Consider the following 19,357-nt stretch of genomic DNA (forward strand, 5'->3'; position numbering starts at 1 on the left):
TCTGGCAGGCACAATCAAAGGATCACTGTAGTTATGGCTATGTTTCATAGTAAATGTTTTTAACAATATGGTTAGTAACTGGTGCAATGGGTTAAGATACCATTTACAACACCAGCATCTCATACCAGAGTACCAGTTCAATTCCTGGCTGGTGTGGCCATTTAGAAAGTGAGTTAAATGATAAGACATCTCTTCCTCTCTTCCTTTCTCTTTCCTCCTATCCACTCTTTTCCCTTTCCTCACATCCCCTCCCTTCCTCTCCTCTCCTCACCCCTACCACCTCTCTCTCCCTCTCTTTAAAATACTGGTTTGGATTCCTGTGTCCCACAGCACATTACCTATGTTCAGTTCCTAGCTCTGGTCTCCAGTTTCCTGTTAATGTAGACCTTGGGAGGCAGTGAAGCAGCTCTAGCAGTTAAGCTCCTGCTGCACGCATAGGCAAATTGGATTGAGTTTTCAGTTCCTTGCTTCAGTCCCTCCTGATGAGGGAATGTGCGGGAGCAAAGCAGTGGATAGGAGTTCTTGCTATTTGTCTCACAAAACAAACAAACACACAAATAAATAAATAACAGTTTTTTAAAAAGAATAGTCTGGATAAGCCTTGTGGTACAACTGGTTAAGCTGCTGTCTGCAATCCCAGCATCCGATATTGTAGCACTTGTCTGAATCCTGAACGCAGAGCTTCTGATACAGTTCTCTGCTACTGTGTCTGGGAAAGCAGCAGAAAATGATCCAAGTGCTTGGGACTCTCCACCAATGTGGAAGACCCGGATGCACTTCCAGGTTCCTGTTTTGACTTGGCCCAGCAATGGCCATCAACACTGTCTGGTGACTGAACCAACAGATTGACAATCTCTGCTCTGTCTTTCTCTCTCTCTGAACTCTGCCTTTCCAAACAAATAAATAAACCTTAAACATTTTTAGAAGAAAAATAAGTCAACTTAAAAAAATAATATTAAATTTTCTAGGAAACATCCCTACAAGAGGAACTATATAATACTGCTTCCTCAATAAAAACTACTGCTGTTGAGAAAAACAAGGTTGGGACCATCGTGCTTTCCTACTCAATCAAGGAAGGAAGTGAATCAACCAAAGGTGAGCTTCTAGATGTTCCTTTCAAAAGATTTACAGATCATCAATCACGGGAGAGGTTGCCATTGAAGGATGGGGATAATTGCTGCCTCTGCAGGGGTGTCTTCTAATGAGCTCTTAATGAAGAAGGCAGGATTCCCAAGTGAGAGGTTCTTAGGATCTGCAATGGGTGAGGAGATGGCCCACAGTGAGCCTGGCCTCAGTCATGTCCGCAGCAAGGTAGTGATGTTAGGCTTCTGTTCTAACTCCATTCATGTTTGCATGAGGATGTAAAGCCCAAGAAGAAAACACAAAACACAATATGCTGATTGAGGAGATACCCTTTGGAATAAAATCAGTCAAAATTGATTACTGAGGCAGATACTCATCTTTAGTATTTTATAAAGGAACTCTAATGACATCCTGACACTGATCTTTAGTACAAGATTAAAAACTCTGCAGGGCTACCCAGGTACGCTAGAAGCTTAGAAATGTTAAACACAAGTATTCTCTCTCCTCGATCCTTTATGAACTGGGAAATCATGAACTAGATAAATTCCTCTGTCCCTCTATTGTCCCTACCTCATATTTCTACACCTACTCCATTCACTTTCAGCTCCCTATGTCACCATCATTCCAAGTTACATAGAAATAGCACCTTAACTGCTTTTTCTTCTGTTCCTCTTGGATCCAACAACTCGTGCCTTTCACACACCAATGTTATATACGTAGCTAGGTTCAGATGATGACCCTGTTTGAGGCCCTTATGGTCTATAAATTCCAATACAGTTCTTTCAGGAAGACACCAAGAATGCTCTTATTTGTACTTATTTGTACTTTTTCACAAAGTTATCTGGCCAATCAACAGCTGAATTTACCAAACACCATCAGGATGCCTCAGCGTCTCAAGTTTCCTGATGTCCAGAGGCTTGAGACAATGAAATCTGCTTCATTTTAAAATATATCAATAAATAGTTTAGGCCCGAGAGCCACATAATTCTGCCTAAGAATAGAAAACATATCTAGCTGCCCAAATAGACAATTTTGGCATACATAAAACTGAGTTTAGAAGACTAATAAAAGAAAATGCCATTCAGTCCCCCATCTCAGGTTCATCAAGACTTTCTGTCATGCACTTGGGCAGGACAAACACAAAAGGAGAAAGCAAGTTTCTCCAGAGGTCAAGCTTCACTGCTTCAGACAATATAGGTAAATCCTGCCTGTTCTCAAACAAGTATTGCTCTAGTATCAGTGATTGCCTTAGCTCCCTTAGTGCAAATAAATGCTGATTCCCCGACTCTTAAAATAAAATCTGCTTGGGTTGGGGGAGAGATGGGGGAGGGGGAATTCCAGTGCCTATAAAACTATGTCACATAATTGCAATGTAATCAATAATAAAAATAAATAAGTAAATAAAATTTGCTTAAAATCTTAGCTAGTGTAAGAGAAAAGAAAATCAAGAATAAGTCCTTCTCATTCTTCTCTCTGTAAGATTCCTAACTCAGAGGATCTCAGCACCATCAGCTGAGCTGTTACCACCAAGGGCAATTATCTGCTTCATACTGCCTACACAAGCAAAAATGTAAAACAAATGTTAAAGCAACTAAAACTAAACACTTGCATAGTTTTACTTGAATTCAAAGTAAATAGGATGTTTGAGGGATGTTTCTGTGGCTCACTTCTTTTGTTAATCATTACGCTTCAATTAATTTTGCTAATTTCCATAAGAAATATTTCCTAATCAAAGCAATGATTGAACCCTATAGAGCTGGCTGTTTGGAATACTAGCTTTAATTGACTATATCCTAAAATGAATGTAATGGTTTAGGATGAGTGAATTTTCCAGATTAACTTACTTATTTTAAAACCTGATTGCTCTTAAAGGTGAACCATTTGCATTCTATTACTCCAATGAAATGCTCAAGTAAACAAAGCTACATGAAGAATGGGAGCATAGAGCAAGCAAAGATTTGGGGACTGGGAAGTTTCAGAGAACAGGAAGCATTTGAGTTAACTCTTAGAACTTTGATAGGTTATGAATTAGTTGAGGATTAAAAGAGAAGAGGATAATGAAGCAAATGAATGCTTCAATGTGACAATGTTTGTTTTCTGCACTTCCTGGTCAACACCTGGTTTGGACTGTCAAATGTTCTAGACAGCGGTATTGCTTCCATTGTAGGTGCGCTCCAAATGGGAGAAATCCATTTAGACGGAATCAGATGGAATGTTGGTGCATGAACATATGATGACTCTGAGTGTTGGTGTTTTTTTTCTGGTTTACACTGAGTTTCTTGTTAGCAACAACTTCCTGTCCTTTAAGCCTCTGTTGGGGAACAAACAGAGAGAGAGAGAGAGAGAGAGAGATTGGATTATCCAGGAATGGATGCTTGGTGACGACCTGTTCAGTATGAAGCCAGATAGAACAGTACAGGTTCCTGAGTTCCAGTTCCAGTGTTTGGGCTTTGGGTAAATATTTAACTTAGCTAAGGCATAGTTTTCTAATATGCAATACAGGAGTGATAATGATAACTAACACAGCACATTATTGTAAGAGCCAAATTTGATATACATGAAAAGCTCCTTAGAATGGTTTCAGAAAAACAGTGAGAATTTAAATCATGAGTTATTTTTATTCTAGCTGACAGTTGCTCAGGTATGTTCTTCAAAAATAGCCACGAGGATTATTTTTAATTCCCTCAAACACAAAAGTTGAAAACTAATTCCTGATGTGATGGCTTTTTAGGTGAGGCCCTTGGAAGATGATTAGTTCATAGGAACAGAATTAATATCTTTAGAAAACGGATTCTTGAGGGCTCTTCTATCCTTTTCACACGTAAGTTTAGAGTTGGAAGACTCTTGGGCATGCATTAGAAAGCTGCCCTCACAAAACATCACGTCTCCTAGTGCCTTAAAGTCAGACTTACAGCCTCCAGAACTGTAAGAAATAAATTTCTAACTATGGTATTCTATTGTAGCAATTTGTTTAAAAAACAGACATTATGACATTAGAATAAAAGAATCCGATAGCATGTCCAGAAATAAAACATCATCAATTTTAAAATTCAGCACCTTCCCAACTGTGTTCATCCATATTTGGTAACACTCAATGTTAATTCACAAACTGATCATATGTTTATTGAGTGATTCCTGTGTGTCTAACCCTAAGTGACTTGCTGGAGACAACAATAAACAAAAACATGACTCCTACCTTCCTGGAAATTATGTTACAGAAACAAAAGGAATTTCCAAAGGGATTTCCAAAACACTTTGAAAATTTTTTTTTCTTTTCTTTTGTCGTCTGTTGTTGTGCAAACATAGGTGGATCCAGAGGATTTGCAGTCACAGTTGTGACAACAGAATTTCATTTACCTCAAGGAACACTGTTTTGATTTATGCTGTTCCAATTCTCAGCAGGAGATCACAGCACAAAGCTTAGAAAATGCTTCTCTATTGTTGTTTTTAATGTTTGTGAGTTTGAGGCAGCTGTAATCTATTCTGACATTAGGATGGTTGCTTTATGTTGTTTTAATATATTCATGAATGCTGTCTGGGTTATCTTTGATTTGTGGTGTACTCCAGTAAGGGGGAAGGATTCTGTGATTGGATGTTTAGACAAGCAATTCTTTGCCTTCAGCTGGTTTTAAGCCGCTAGAAATGGGCACATTTTATAACACAAACAACCTACCCTCTATATTCCCAAGTTAAAAATCAAATCCAAATATCTTCATCTTCACAGAAAATGAGAAAGCAATAATAGTTAATACATTTACCACAGACTCAACACTCTTACACAAAACAATTTCTTTCCATTTTATTGAGTCCCTATACAGTACACTAATACATTAGAACTATATCAGTCTTTCAGTTCACTGTTCAATGTGAGATTGCAAACTACATTTAAACTTACATTTTTCTGTCTTTTGTTTTTAAAGATTTATTTATTTTTATTACGAAGTCAGATATATAGAGAGGAAGATCTTCCATCCAATGATTCACTCCCCAAGTGACCACAACGGCCAGTGCTGCGCCAATCCGAGGCTGGGAATCAGGAACCTCTTCCAGGTCTCCCACACGGGTGCAGGGTCCCAAAGCTTTGGGCTGTCCTCAACTGCTTTTCCAGGCCACAAGCAGGGAGCTGGATGGGAAGTGGAGCTGCCGGGATTAGAACCGGCGCCCATGAGGGATCCTGATGTGTTCAAGGTGAGGATTTTAGCCACTAGGCCACCGTGTCGGGCCCGTAAACTTACATTTTTCTACTGGCTTTCAAAAAAACAATATTTCTTCATGTTTCTCATTGAATTTTTCCATATATCATAATAGTTTATGGTTATTTTCTACATACCTGCATTTTTTCCTGTTAACTCTTTTATATTCCTGGAAGATTAGATAACTGAATTTCTTACCATTTTCTTCAAACAGCTTCATGTAGAAAAAAACAATGCAACCATGATAATTTCATTATCTCAGGAAAGTCACTTTGTAAAATAAAGCAATTCACCAATATGTGGTTTATTCTCTTTTTTCATAAATACATAGGTTGTTTTTGAATCCTATCCTGATCCTTACCCCTGCGAGGGTGGAGGGAATGGCAACTTATGATCAGTGGGGCATTAACAATAGAGCAAAGGAGGCATAAATAAAGCTAAAATGGGAATAAACTGTAGCTAACTTACACTGCTACCTTACAACATTCATGGAAAATGGAATTAACAGAATATTTTAGGGCTGGCACTGTGCCATAGTTGACTAAACCTCCGTCAGCAACACTGACATCCCATTTGGACACCAGTTTGTATGCTGGCTGCTCTACTTCTGAATCAGCTCATAGCCTGGGAAAGTAGTGGAGAACGGCTCAGGTTGTTAGACCCCTCTACCCATGCTGGACACCCCAACAAAGCTCCTGGCACCTGGCTTCATATCTGCTCAGCTCTGGCTGTTAAGGCCATTTGGGGAGTGTTGCAGTGAATATAAGATCTCTTTCTCTCCTTCTTTCTGTAACTCTTTTCAACAGATAATAAGTCATTTGTTAAGGAGTGCAGCTATTTGGCATGACTAATTCTTAAAGAACTCATAGCAGATCTGACTGCTTAGTTCTATAAATTAATTGATAATTTTTAAAGAAATATTTATTTATTTTTTTGCTGAACAAACGATGTTTATTTGGTTACATCTTATTGGCTGTAAAATTTGTAATAGAATTTTAGTACAAGTCATTAATAGACTACTTAGTTACTCAAATAACCATAAAACTCACATAGCCTCCTCACATTTTAATAAGAAAAGAATATATCTTCCCAACACAATTTCTTCTTTATGGATGCAGAATGAAGCCACCCCAGCAAGAGTCATTTCCTTGGTACAGTACGGAGCTTTGCATGCTTCTTTGTGGTTTGTAGGAAAATGGGAAGGTGAGGAGGTAGTGAGCAGTTAAGACCCTATAAGCTTCATGAACTGGAATTAAGATAATGTTGATACAAAAAATTGAAGTTAATGTATATGTGTGTGTACTATCAAAAAAGAAAGGTTTTTAAATTTTACGTTTTATACCAAAATGAATATCACTTTAATTCAGTTTTATAAAAGCATTTCTGGGAAATTTATTTTTATTAGTGAGTCAGATATACAGAGTTGAGGAGAGACAGAGAGGAAGATCGTCCATCCAGTGAATCACTCCCCAAGTGCCTGCAAATGAACAGAGCTGTACTGACCCTAAGATAGGAACCAGGAACTTCTTCCGGGTCTCCCACTCAGGTGCAGGGTCCCAAGGCTTTGGGCCGTCCTCAACTACTTTCCCAGGCTACAGGCAGGGAGCTGGATTGCAAGTGGGACTTTCGGGACATGAACTGGCATCCATATAGAATCCTCATGTGTGCAAGGCAAGGACTTTAGCCACTAGGCTGTCATGCTGGGCCCTCAAAAACTTTTGAAGTGCTCTATTTTCTATTTTATTTTAATCATTTCTATTTCTTTTTATTTCTTATGTTTTAAAAATACTAGCCAATAGCCTGTAAATGTGAAACATTAGCTTCGTAACCTGCTAATGTGAAACCACCTGGTGTTTAAAACTCATTGACTGATTTGGCTGGCACCTGCTGGCTGTTAGATTTGTATATGTCTTGATAATAGGGTGCTGGACTGTCGGCCATTGTCTGTACCAATAGTGTCAGGACAAACTTAAAGCAGAATGATGGACTTATGACTGCTTATGAAGTACTGTACTATTGTAATAATATGGGGGAAGTAAGTTGAGGAGGAGGGAATTTGGGGAGGGGGCAGAAGAAATCCCAGAGCCTATGAAACTATACCATGAAATTAAAAATCAAATAGAAGGAATAAACAAAAAACAAAAAAAACAACCAAAACCAAAAATGTTGACTGATGCTAGGATTAAGATCAGCAGGTTCAACTTCTAACCTGGAATAAGCATAATCTGGAGGCATTTATTATAAAGCACCCTTATCCATATTCTTTCATATTTGTTTATTTAAAAAATTATTTGAGGAAGGGCTGGTATTACGATATAGTGGTTTACATCACCACCTACGATACTAGCATTCCTTATGGGTACAGTTCAAGTCCTTCCTACTGCTCTTGCAGTCCAGTTCCCTGGTAACAATCCTGGCAAAAGCAGTTGAAAATGCCCCAAGTGCCCGGGTTCCTGCTACCCATGTTAGAGACCCAGACGAAGCTCCTGGCTTCAGCCTTGCTCATTCCTGACACTGCAGTGATCTAAGGAGTGAACCAGCAGATGGAAGACCCCCTGCTAACTCTCACTCATTTACTCATTCTCAATCTCTCTTCCCATCTCATGCCTTCCCTCTATAGTTCTAACATTCAAATAAACAAATTAGTCTTCAAAGTGGATTTCAGGGGGAGGGAGACAGAAACAGAGACAGAAAGATTCACAGAGTCAGAAAGAGATGATTCCTATCCATTGGTTCACTCTTCTAATGCCCACAGTGGCTGGGGCCTGGACCCTTCTTTAGCTAGAAGTTGAGAAGTCAGTCCAAGTCTATCCCATGGAGGACTGGAACACAAGATTTGCACCATCAGCTGCTGCCTCCAGGGGTATGCGTTTGGAGGATGCTGAAGTCAGAAGCAGAGTCCACAGTTGAACCTAAGTAGTCCAGCATGGAATACTGAATACTAGAATTTCAACTGCCAAGCCAAATGCCCACCTGTTTCTTTTCTTTTTTTCTTTTAAAAGATGTATTTATTTCTATTGGAATATCAGATATACAGTGAGGAGGAGAGACAGAGAGAAAGATCTTCTATCCACCGATTTATTCCCCAAGTGGCCGTAACAGCTGGAGCTGAGCTGATGTGAAGCCAGGAGCCTGGAGCTTCTTCTGGGTTTCCCACGTGGGTAATGGGTCCCAAGGCTTTGGGTCATCCTCAACTGCTTTCCCAGGCCACAAACAGGGAGCTGGGTGGTAAGTGAAGCAGCCAGGATACGAACTGGTGCCCGTATGGGATCCTGGCGTGTGCAAGGTTAGGACTTAAGCCACTAGACTATGGTGCCAGGCCTAACAAATTCTATAATGATAAATTTAATGAGGTTATTTTTGTTTTTATCCAAAGACCATTATAAGTTCATAATTCATCAGAGCATAAAATCTATGCATTATAGAATTCTATTTTATTTTTACTAGAGTATGTACACACATTTACATACACACATAAAAATTCCCAAGCCAAGTCAAATTAGCCAAGAAGTTTTCAACCACTGACGGCATTGTGACCCAGGTCCAAGGGCACATGGTTAACAGTAAATGTAGAAATGGTTTCAGTCAGCTGATTTCTGAGTGTTCTCCCCCCTTTGCAGGATTCTCTGTCGTGATCCTTAGGTCAGTGGGGAACTCACTATCTTATTTCTGCCCATTTGAGTCAGCAAAATGGAATTTAGTTTTTAAAAATCAGTTTGAATAGGAAATCAAAAAACAGCTAAAAATTCGTGATTTGTGAAAATAGTGCTGAAATTCAGAGTGAGGGATGGGAGGGGCAGGAAGGTGGTATTATAATTTCTAGTACCCATCAATTTCCCTAGTCATGCTTCTCTTTCTCTCCCTCCTCTCACTCATCAGGTTTCTTTTCTGATCTCTAAACTTTAAGACACAAAAGTGTTTTCCTCCCTGAAATGAATTGCTTGTCAAACCTCTATTTTAAACTTTACCATCCCTGTGGAAATCTACTCCTGGGATTCAATTATGATTACCAAAATGCCTAACTGTTGTCAAATCACTTCCTAGAGTTAAAGGCCTACCATAAATAGTTCTTTATTTCAAAGCTATTTTATTCTTCCTAAATTGCCGATGAACTCTTTTAAACTTCCATGGCATTTTACACCTTGCTGTGGTCACTTGAATCTCATACTGCCAAAATGGTTTCAACTAGAGACCAGTATGCTCAGGAAAATAAGCCAATTCCAAAAGGACAAATACCATATCTTCTCTCTGATACATGGCAACCTTCCCACACCTTACATTGCATTGGAATCACTGTACCTTCTCAGTTTTTGCTCAGTTGTATTAGAAACCAGCTCCTAATTAAAAGTGGCTTTATGTTACTTGTTCCTGTACTGTCTAGCAAATGGCTGCTACAAACTAAATGTGCCCTTCCGCTTCTCCTCCAGATTGAAACTAATGTACCGAGGGAGGTGTGACCCTTTGGGAGTTATCACAGGTAAAAGGAGGAGCCCTCATGTATGGAATTATACCCTTATAAAAAATATGAGAGTGGCTTATGCCCTCCCAGAGAGAATACAGCCATGTGCAAACCCTCACCAGAGGACGAGGCCTCACCAGAGCCCAGGTCTTTGTACACCTTGTTCTTGGACATCTCAGCCTTGGGAAGCATGAGAAAAAAAAATCTGCTGTGTAAGCCAACTGGTTTATATTGTGCCACAGCATGTGGAATTGACTGTGACAATGCTTTGCAGAGATCAGGAATTTTGTTACTTTGAATTTTTGTGGTCACTGATGCTTCTGCTACTAAAGGGTCCTTTGTGAATTTGGTTTGAAATGGATGGTCTGTAAATCTGAGTAGCACAGAATGTCTCTAAGCATTGCTAGGTTTTTGTCTCTGATGCTCTGTCATTTCAAGTTTCTAAATTCTTTTCTCTGAGTGACACAACACCACCTGTTTTTTTTAGACAGTGGGTACATTGCTGTATTTATTCTGTTTTCTAGTATTCACTTGCTTGTTATAATCCCTAACAATGCCCATGAGCACATATGCAATCCTCTCTATGCTTCTGCAGCCCCATCTCAACCTGTCCTTTAGCAATGACTTACAATTTTTCTATTTAGAAATGACTGAGTTGTCAGTGATCCTGATATTAGAGAGGCTGCAAATTCATAGCCTTACTACTAAAAGTCACTGTAGCTTGTACACTGATGGAAACCATCTAGAGGCTAGCACTATTTACGGGCAGGTTTACCTCCCAAACTCCCAGTGAAAGTCCCTTTCCACCTGGTTGCTGGTGGAGTTCCAGCTGCTGGCAGAGTTCAGATTGCCATGAGCTGAATGCTGCTGGAGTATCAGTCACTGCAACACCACACCGTTGTGTCCACTGCTTTCCTGTGACTGTCAGTCTCCGGGTGTCCCTCTGCTGTTGCTCTGTCCTCTCCTATTTCCTGGAATGTGTCCTCTCTGCTTCATCCTGATTAAATGTTTTTCCATCCATTTAAATGTGTCCTTACCCTATTCCGCCATCTTGATTCTCCGATACTGTTCCTTTAAAAACAGCATATTAGGGCCCAGAACGGTAGTCTAGCAGCTAAAGTCCTTGCCTTGCACATGCCGGGATCTCAGTGGGCAGCCCTGCTTCTCATCCAGCTCCCTGCCCATGGACTGGGAAAGCAGTAGAGGATGGACCAAAGCTTTGGGACCCTGCACCTGCATGGGAGACCCAGAAGAAGTTCCTGACTCCTGGCTTTGGATCGGCTCAGCTATGGCCATTACAGCCACTTGGGGAGTGAATCAGTGAACAGAAGATCTTCGTCTGTATCTCCTCCTCTTTGTATATCTGCTTTTCTAATATAAATAAATAAATCTTAAAAAAATAGCACAGTAATTTCTCTCAGTATTTTGTCTACTACAGAGTTGTTTGTTGAGCTAACTTGTTGAACCTAATATCCTTTGCATACTGAAAACACATTTTCATTTCAATTTCACAAAGATCTTTCCTTCATAGATGACTCTAATGTAACTTGCCTGCTGATCTGTCTAGACGACGATACAATTTGAATTAGTGTCATTTTTTCCCCTTATTCATCATTCAGTGAAATGGAACATTCCTACAAGTGTTGGCCGACAAGTGTTAACATCACTAGTGCTGAAGGAAGTTTTTAAAAATATGAATTGAGAACATTTAAAATCACATTGTGATTGTTTCTCAATCATGAACAATGTCCATTTTTAGTATTCTGTAATTTAATTTAGAAGAAGCTTAATTAGGCAGTTAAGAAGTCATTACGTAAACTGACAGGTATAATTTGTTTTTGATAAGGTATAAGACCATTATGCTGCAACTCTAGCACAATACAAACACAATTTACTCAGGGAAACCTCAGGGGGATTCACACTTCTTAATCCATTTCTCACAGTTACGATTAAGCTCTGTTTCTTGATCCTGGGTTGATTGCTTCTGACAGACAACAATCACAGAATTACAGCAAAAAAAGAATGAAGCAAATCTGCAAAATATGGCACTAATTCTGTAAAATCAGATTGGGCAAGCTATTCTAGCACGTTAGAAGCACTCTCACTGTATGTGGACATCATACAAGCATACTTCCTGCTGTTTGGTAAAATGTAGCTAAAAATTATATAAACGATGAATTTAAAAGATCCAATTCCCTTGAAATAAGTAAAGCTTATAGATTTATTTTAAAGTTAAAAAGGAGTTTATGTTGTGGATTTTCCTTGATGCCAAATTTCAAAGTAGGTTTTAACTGATAAAACTAAAAAATGACACAACTTTGAAACATATTCAAACATTCCTCCACCACATCTGTACATAAAAACATGGAATCTCATAGGCTGCCATGAAAGTTTATGGATGTTGGCCCTAGCATGGTGGCATGGTGGCCTAGTGGCTAAAGTCCTCAGCTTGAACATGCCAGGATCCCTTATGGGCGCCAGTTCTAATCCCAGTGTCCCCACTTCCCATCCAGCTCCCTGGCTTGTGGCCTGGGAAAGCAATCGAGGATGGCCCAAAGCTTTGGGACCCTGCACCCGTGTGGGAGACCTGCAAGAGCTCCTGGCTCCTGGCTTCGGATCAGCACAGCACCGGCTGTTGCGGTCACTTGGGGAGTGAATCAATGGACGGAATATCTTTCTCTGTCTCTCCTCCTCTCTCAATATATATCAGACTTTGCAATAAGAAAAAAATACATCTTTAAAAAAAGTATATGGATCTTAAAATCTGTCTAGCTTACAAATAATCAAAAAGTGAGCCTGGATTCTTAATACCTTCAGATTTAACAAAGATTAAGCATTGTGCATTCTTACATCTTTATCACTCTTTAAAATCTGTGGAAAAGCCCATATCTGTTTACAGAAATCTAGCTCCCATGTATAACAATGAATCTCAGCTATGAAAGAATTTTCCTTACACATTTTTTTACCCAGAAAATATCAAAAGACATCAAACTGTCAGAAAAAGCTTAATTCAAAACAAAAATAAATTAGAATAGCACCTATTATCCTTTTTATCCTTTTTAGCTACTATTCTTACAGATAGTGACTAATATGATAGCTCTACTGATTAACTCTCAAAGACTTCCTCCTTGCTTAGACAGAGATTCTTTCTGTTTCTGGAGAAGGTTCCAGTGCCATGGTGACCTACTTTCATGCTGCAGATTATGCCAACTCCAGCAAGTCTTTTTTTCCCCTTTCTCTTTTAACCTCCTTTTACAGTATTTTCATTTTTAGCATTGATCTTCTTATTCTTATAATTAAAAAGCCTGGTTCCAAAATGAGAGGCATATAAATTATGGTATTATATTTTAAAATGCCTGGTGTACTGCAATTAAAAGGCAGTTAAATACGCATCCTGTATTTCTTTTTTTAGAGTTTGCAAACTAGTTATTACTGTTTTGATTTGGCCAACTACTGAGAAGAATTCCCAGGGAAAACCTAATTCTATAGGCTGTCTCTTTCAAAGCAGCCTGGGGAAGTACGACATAAATGTGTAATTAACTGCATTCCATTTGGGAGTGTTGAAAATATTCTATCCGAAGGCAGGGGAAAAACAAGATCATTGGATTTCAACTTTATAGACTAACAAAACTGCAAACTGATATTTTAGGATCTTTTCTCACCTCACTATTTTGACAAGTGACAGTATTTTTTTTAAAAAATCTTATGTAAACATTACCAAATTAATATCAAATAAAGGGCATCATTTTATCCTAAGGAGCAAGGGAAGTAGGCAAGGAAAGGAGGAATGAGGAAGGAACAAAAGAGGGAAAATGGGCAAAATCAAGGTAGACATTGACTGAGACAAAATGAAAACACGATCCCATCCTTTGGTTCACTCACTAAATGGTTGTAATAGTTTGGGATGGACGTGGACCAAGGTCCAGAGCCCTGAACACAGTCCAACTCTCCCATTTGGGTGGTAGAAACCCAACCAATGGAGCCATCCTCGCCGTCTCACAGGTCTGCATTAGGAAGCTCAAGTGAGGATCTGGTACATGGAGCTGGACTCTGGTATTTCAGGGTAAAACATAGTGTCTTGGTTGGTAACACCAAACATTTACTCTTGAGGTCTATCTAGATATTTCAGTTGGCTTTGCCACTATTTACACCCCTGGTTATGAATAAAAAATTCAACCTTTACAGATGTAATTTCATAGAGTGCTATACAATGAACATAGCATGGCAGCGTGATTTTCATTATAGGATTATCATAAGCATTCATACCATTCAAAGGATATTTGTTGGTCACTTAAACACTGATAATTTATACATTAAGATTATTTGAAATCTACTCATGCTGGTCACATTTGAAGAAGGTATGGCAAGAAAAGTTTAGATTGAACTCTGACAAGTGAATAGCTGTTTAGAAAGCTCAGTGCTGTAGTTGTGGTACCTTCCTAGGTCAAGGGAAAGCATAAAGGAAATCTATGATCCAGCATGTGGTATGGCACCTATGGGAAAACACAGGAAGCTGGCATGGCTGGATTGTAGAACCCGCTTCTGTGACAGAGCTGGGGCATGGGCAGCACAGGATCTACGAAAAGGGCATGAGAGGTTAGAGAATGGCGACCTTCTCTCGTGGTGAAGAGCAGCCAATGCAGGGCTCGTGACAGGAGAAAAGGCGACCAGACCCATGGAGATGAAAACAGCAGAACTGCTTCACATCAGCTGCAGGAAGAAAGACTCCCCGGGACCTCAATGACATGGCATCTTTGACGAAAACATGCACACTCATGTTTATGGACAACTTGCAAGTTCTAGACACTTTACAAACATCACCTCTTGTTTCACAACAACCCTTTCAGGAAGCACCAGTTTTACCTCTTTTTGTAAGTAGAGACACTCATTTTTGCAATTTCTACTATCTTGTTTATGATCACCTGACTAGCAGGGGCAATTAGGAGGTCCAACTAGGACACCAGATTCCTGAGGCCAGTCTTTTCGATTTGCTATGCCTTTGTGAATAAGAGACAGAGCTCAGTAAATACCCACCGAATGCCTTTACTCCAGCTTTCACAGCATCGATAAAAAAAACAAAACAAAACCGCTTAAGATCTTCGACAGCTGATCTTCCTACTAGGGAAACTGACAGTAAAACCACTCAAAAGCAAACAAATGAACAAAACTGCAAAAATTACTTTCCCTGTAACATTTCCAAAATTCTGTTAAATCATTCATGATATTTAATTTCAGTATTCTTTGCTTTAGCTTAATTCATGTCTCACTGTTGCTTTGTTTAAAATGAAAAACAGCTGGATATTTCCCCTTAAAACACAAAGAAAGCATGAGGGCCATTAAAATTTCCCCCCAATCATTTTCTTCTTCATGTTGCAGATATCAATTCTATTAGTCTTTTTTTTTTTTTATCTTAGGGGGTTTATTCCAACGGGGCAGGAACAGGGTAGAGGTGGTGAAGATCAGGAAAGAAGGGGAGAGGACAGAGACAGAGCCCCACCTGGGGGCCCTTTTTGTCTGCCAGGTGTGGGGGGTGGGGATTGTGAGGGATTGAGGGCAGGGGATTGGTGCCTGCAGGTGAATGCCTAGGGATGATTGGCGAGTGGGCGGAGTTGGGGAAGGGGCAGGAAGATTGGGGGTGGGATTCTCAGGTGGAATGCCAGGTTACATCTGATTGGTGGATGGCTAGGCTGGCGGGAACTTCATGACCTGTGAGGAAGAAGAAATGGCTCCGGGTCCAGGGCGAGATATCCAAATAACTCCTTACATTCCTCCCTTTTGTTATATATAAAGGAATGGGGCATTGCTCTCTACGGCTTCTAGGAGCTGTTTTCTCTTGGCAGTGGTTGCAGCCTGGTGGGAGGAATGGGAGATGAAGGGACACTTCGAGTCCTGCAAAAGAAACTGGTTAATGGTTTGATTAAAAAAAAAACTCTATTAGTCTTTTAATAAGTTAATTCCATTCCAAGGAAAGCGAAAAACAACACTCCAACACATCTATTATTAATACAACTAATGTCCTGTAATTGAAACCAGCACAATTGATTTCTCAGAATTGAGAGAATTCATCTGCCTGAACGTTCATAAAAATTGTATATGTGTTAAGGTGACATGAGTAAGTTCCCAATCACTGCTCTCCTAATTTTTTAAAAAAAACCTTAAAGTTTTGATAGTGCATGAAATACTATATCACTTGTTGTCTGTCTCCCTATCAGAATTTATGCACCCAGAGTCTGGAATTATTCTTGCTGCATTCATAGCATACAGAACATTTTCAGCAAGGCCTAGATGTAGAAGGCATTCTGTAAATACCTAGCAAATGAATGAATAGATTTTCAACAACACTATTTTAGAACATGGAAAAGTTTTGACGGATACTGGTAGATACCTGGTAAATGAGCCCAGAATTCATTCATCTAAGTAACTGGAAAATATTATGTAAAATAACATTAAATGAGTAATCAAAGATGATGTCGTACGATAGCAAGTGCTACCACGACATTAACTGTAATAAGATACAAGGCTGAGACTGATTTAGGGGAGCACACAGCAGATGACAACAGGCAAGCAGACGGCTTTTCCCTTGAGAAGCTGAGCATCTGATGGGGAGAGAGCTTGGCTTTTGATAGGACTCTGAAGGATCATTCAGACATGAACCAGCTGCCAAGTCCCATGTATATGGGCCTTGTCCCTAAGCCTCTGAGAAGGTTACCCGTGTGACAGTGAAAGCCTTTCTGCCTTGTCCATGGTGTTGCAGAGAACAGGAAGATGACCAAACTCATGGAGTTTTATCCAGCACAAGTAGAAATTGGAATAAGAAAAATTCTACTCCATTTTCACTTATTTATCTGTTAGTGTTACCTATTAAGTTAATGTTTTGCTCTTCTAGTTCTGATTAATCGTATTTTAAATGAAAAATAGAAGTTTACCTATCAGAAAGACTTCAAGTAACTAGTCCAGTGATTTTTCCAACTGTTGGTTGCAACTCAGTAATGGAGTACGAAATCAATTAACTTCATATTACGTTTCAAAAAGTAAATACATTAGAAGAAAAACAGAAAAAAGTCAAATATTTTAGAGTATTTTGTTTGTGATACAATTGTAGCGGAATGTGTCTAGAGCAAGTGGTGGGGTGAAATGCATATGGCAGGATTTTAACATGATTCTAGATTGTTCACCTCCCTAGAGTATACCTGTAAAATCCCCTGTACTGCAAACGTAATGCGATTTATTCCTGTAGTTAGGTTATGTGTGCCTCAATGCAGGACAATGACATGGGAGAGCTTGAGCTAAATGCATACATCCCTTACAGGGCAGATAGCAGTTGGCTGGTTGCAGAAAAGGAAGTCAGAAATGCTAATAAAAATCAGTGTTTGCTGTGGAAACTCCTGGTTTGAGGAAAGAGGAGACCAAATGATCAGGAAAGCATGGCCTCTGGGAGCGGAGTGGTCCCCAGCTGATGGCCAGGAAGGCAAAGTGGCGCTCAGTCTTACAACTGCAAGCAACCAACAACTGCCAAAAAAACGTGTTCAGGAGCATACCTCCCTCTGGTGGAAACGCAGATGAAAGCCAGCATGCTGGTTTCAGCCTTGTGATAACCGGGGCAGGGAATGCAGCTGACCCACAGCACTGGGAGCTAGTGATGGGCGCTGTTTGAAACAGCCGAGTTTGTGATCAGAAACTCAAAGACACTGATTTGGCCTACGTCTTTCACTATAGAGATATATATATATAAAAAATAAGGTCAAATGATAGCAGAGAAATTATGCAAGTCAATGGCAGAAGCAGAGCAGGACAAACTCTTTCCTGAGCAACAGTCTTAATACAGTCATTATTCTCAGTTCATCTGAAGGTTTGTACATTTCTCCACAATAGAGATTAGATTTTCCTCTATTTATTCCATATTAGTGAAATTTTATTATAATTCTAAGATCTATTATTTATGTATGAAAAATAATGAATTTATGCTGTGCCATTTTTTGTTCCATAACAGGTTTAGCAATTTGCTATTATGAGAAGTAATTAATGACTTGCCCTTATATCTCTACCAGGAAGATGTAAATTCTACTTCCTAGAGTTCTCTCAAGAATGAGTTGGAGCTACGTGTAATTTCATTCAGGATAGTTGTGACATTAAAAAGAAAGTACTAGAGAAGCTACTGGAGCATCTCAGGAACATTTCAATGTTTTACAGGTTTTTTGATTTCTGTAATTTTTACCTGAAAAATCTTTAAGCTCCAGAATGGTTGCTTGCCTTTGAGTACAGTAAAAAATCCTATAATACTAAACACCATTGCTACATGTATATGTAGTACTCTACTTTGCCATGGGAGGGCGTCCTGGTTTTATAGTGTGAATGCTAAATTAACAGATTGAAAGTTCTTTCATTAAAGCACTTAGCTGGTGGATGGTCTGATCGGCATAATTTTTCTCTATGGGATTGTCTAGAAATTGCATGTAAATGTTCTTTGCTCTATGTCCACGGATATTCTTGCAGCTCACCCTTGCACAGAGGCAGATGAAATCCTTATAGCGACACTGAGACTCCATTTCATTTGCAGTTTCTTGTCAATAGTTCATTGCTATCTGGGTTGCTACTCCTCACCCATAAAGTCTAACATGTGAGGATGAACTGAGACAAAAGACAGTAGCATAATTTGCACATGAAATTACCAGTAAATGGGGAGAAATCAGCAGTAAGTGGAACATTCTATTATTTTATTTATCATCGACATTTCTGATTGTTAAACAAATTTATAGGACCAAATTAGTATAGTATAGTAATAAGTAATAGTAAATAAGCATAGCAAATAAGGTAATCCAGATATCTCGCTTAAATTAACATGTGCTTTGCCTTAGTTATGGATCAAATAGTGATGCAATTAAAATGATCCAAGTTTTATCTTTCTGCCATCTAAACTCCCCCCTTTACATTTCTATCTTCTAGGCTTAGTGCTATTACCTGTAGCTATACTGGCCAGTCTTTCTTTCTTAATCTCTCTTTTTTAAGGAGCATTGAGTTCAAAGGATCGTTTTTATTTTCTGAAGCCAAAATATTATGTTTTCATAGCTAGTTACTAAAGTAATAAAGCAATAAAACTTAGAAAAAAAGTTAGAAAAGACGAAAGAGAACAGAACATTCCTAGTTAGAGTGACAGTTATTTTAAGATGGAAATATTCACTTGACTACACCATCTTATACAGATTCCTATTGCCTGATTATAGACAGACTCAACGGGACTATGCAGAAAAAGAACTTAAACATCTTAATCCAGATGGAATAAAACTCAGCATGGATAAAGGATGAGGAGTAGGAAGAAAGGAAGGGAGGAATGAAGGAAGGAAGGAAAAGGAAGAAAAGAAAAGAAAAGAAGAAAAACAGTCTAACATCTAAATTCTGAAATAGCATTAAATCTACATAGAAGCAACTGCCCAAGTTTGAAGGAAATATTTCAAACCAACATTAGAAAATGAATGGAAAATGTCTCACAGAAAATTGTATGGGAACCAGAAGTACAATTGATCCTGTAGTATCATTTCTAGATTTGGACACAAAAACATTTGATAACGATTCCAATCATCTTAAAACAAACAACCCATGTTGGAATCTAGGAGCCAGGACGTCA

The 19,357-nt window shown here is 39.1% G+C and overlaps 1 protein-coding gene across 2 annotated transcripts in view; it reads right to left on the reverse strand.

Moving 5' to 3' along the window:
* The window catches only part of OXR1 (oxidation resistance 1), a 327,815-nt gene that overhangs the window by 174,525 nt on the left and 133,933 nt on the right, over positions 1-19,357 (reverse strand). The gene's annotated exons all lie outside the window — the stretch shown is intronic.

This window comes from Ochotona princeps, chromosome 9, assembly GCF_030435755.1.
Source record: "Ochotona princeps isolate mOchPri1 chromosome 9, mOchPri1.hap1, whole genome shotgun sequence".
Classification (NCBI taxonomy): domain Eukaryota; kingdom Metazoa; phylum Chordata; class Mammalia; order Lagomorpha; family Ochotonidae; genus Ochotona; species Ochotona princeps.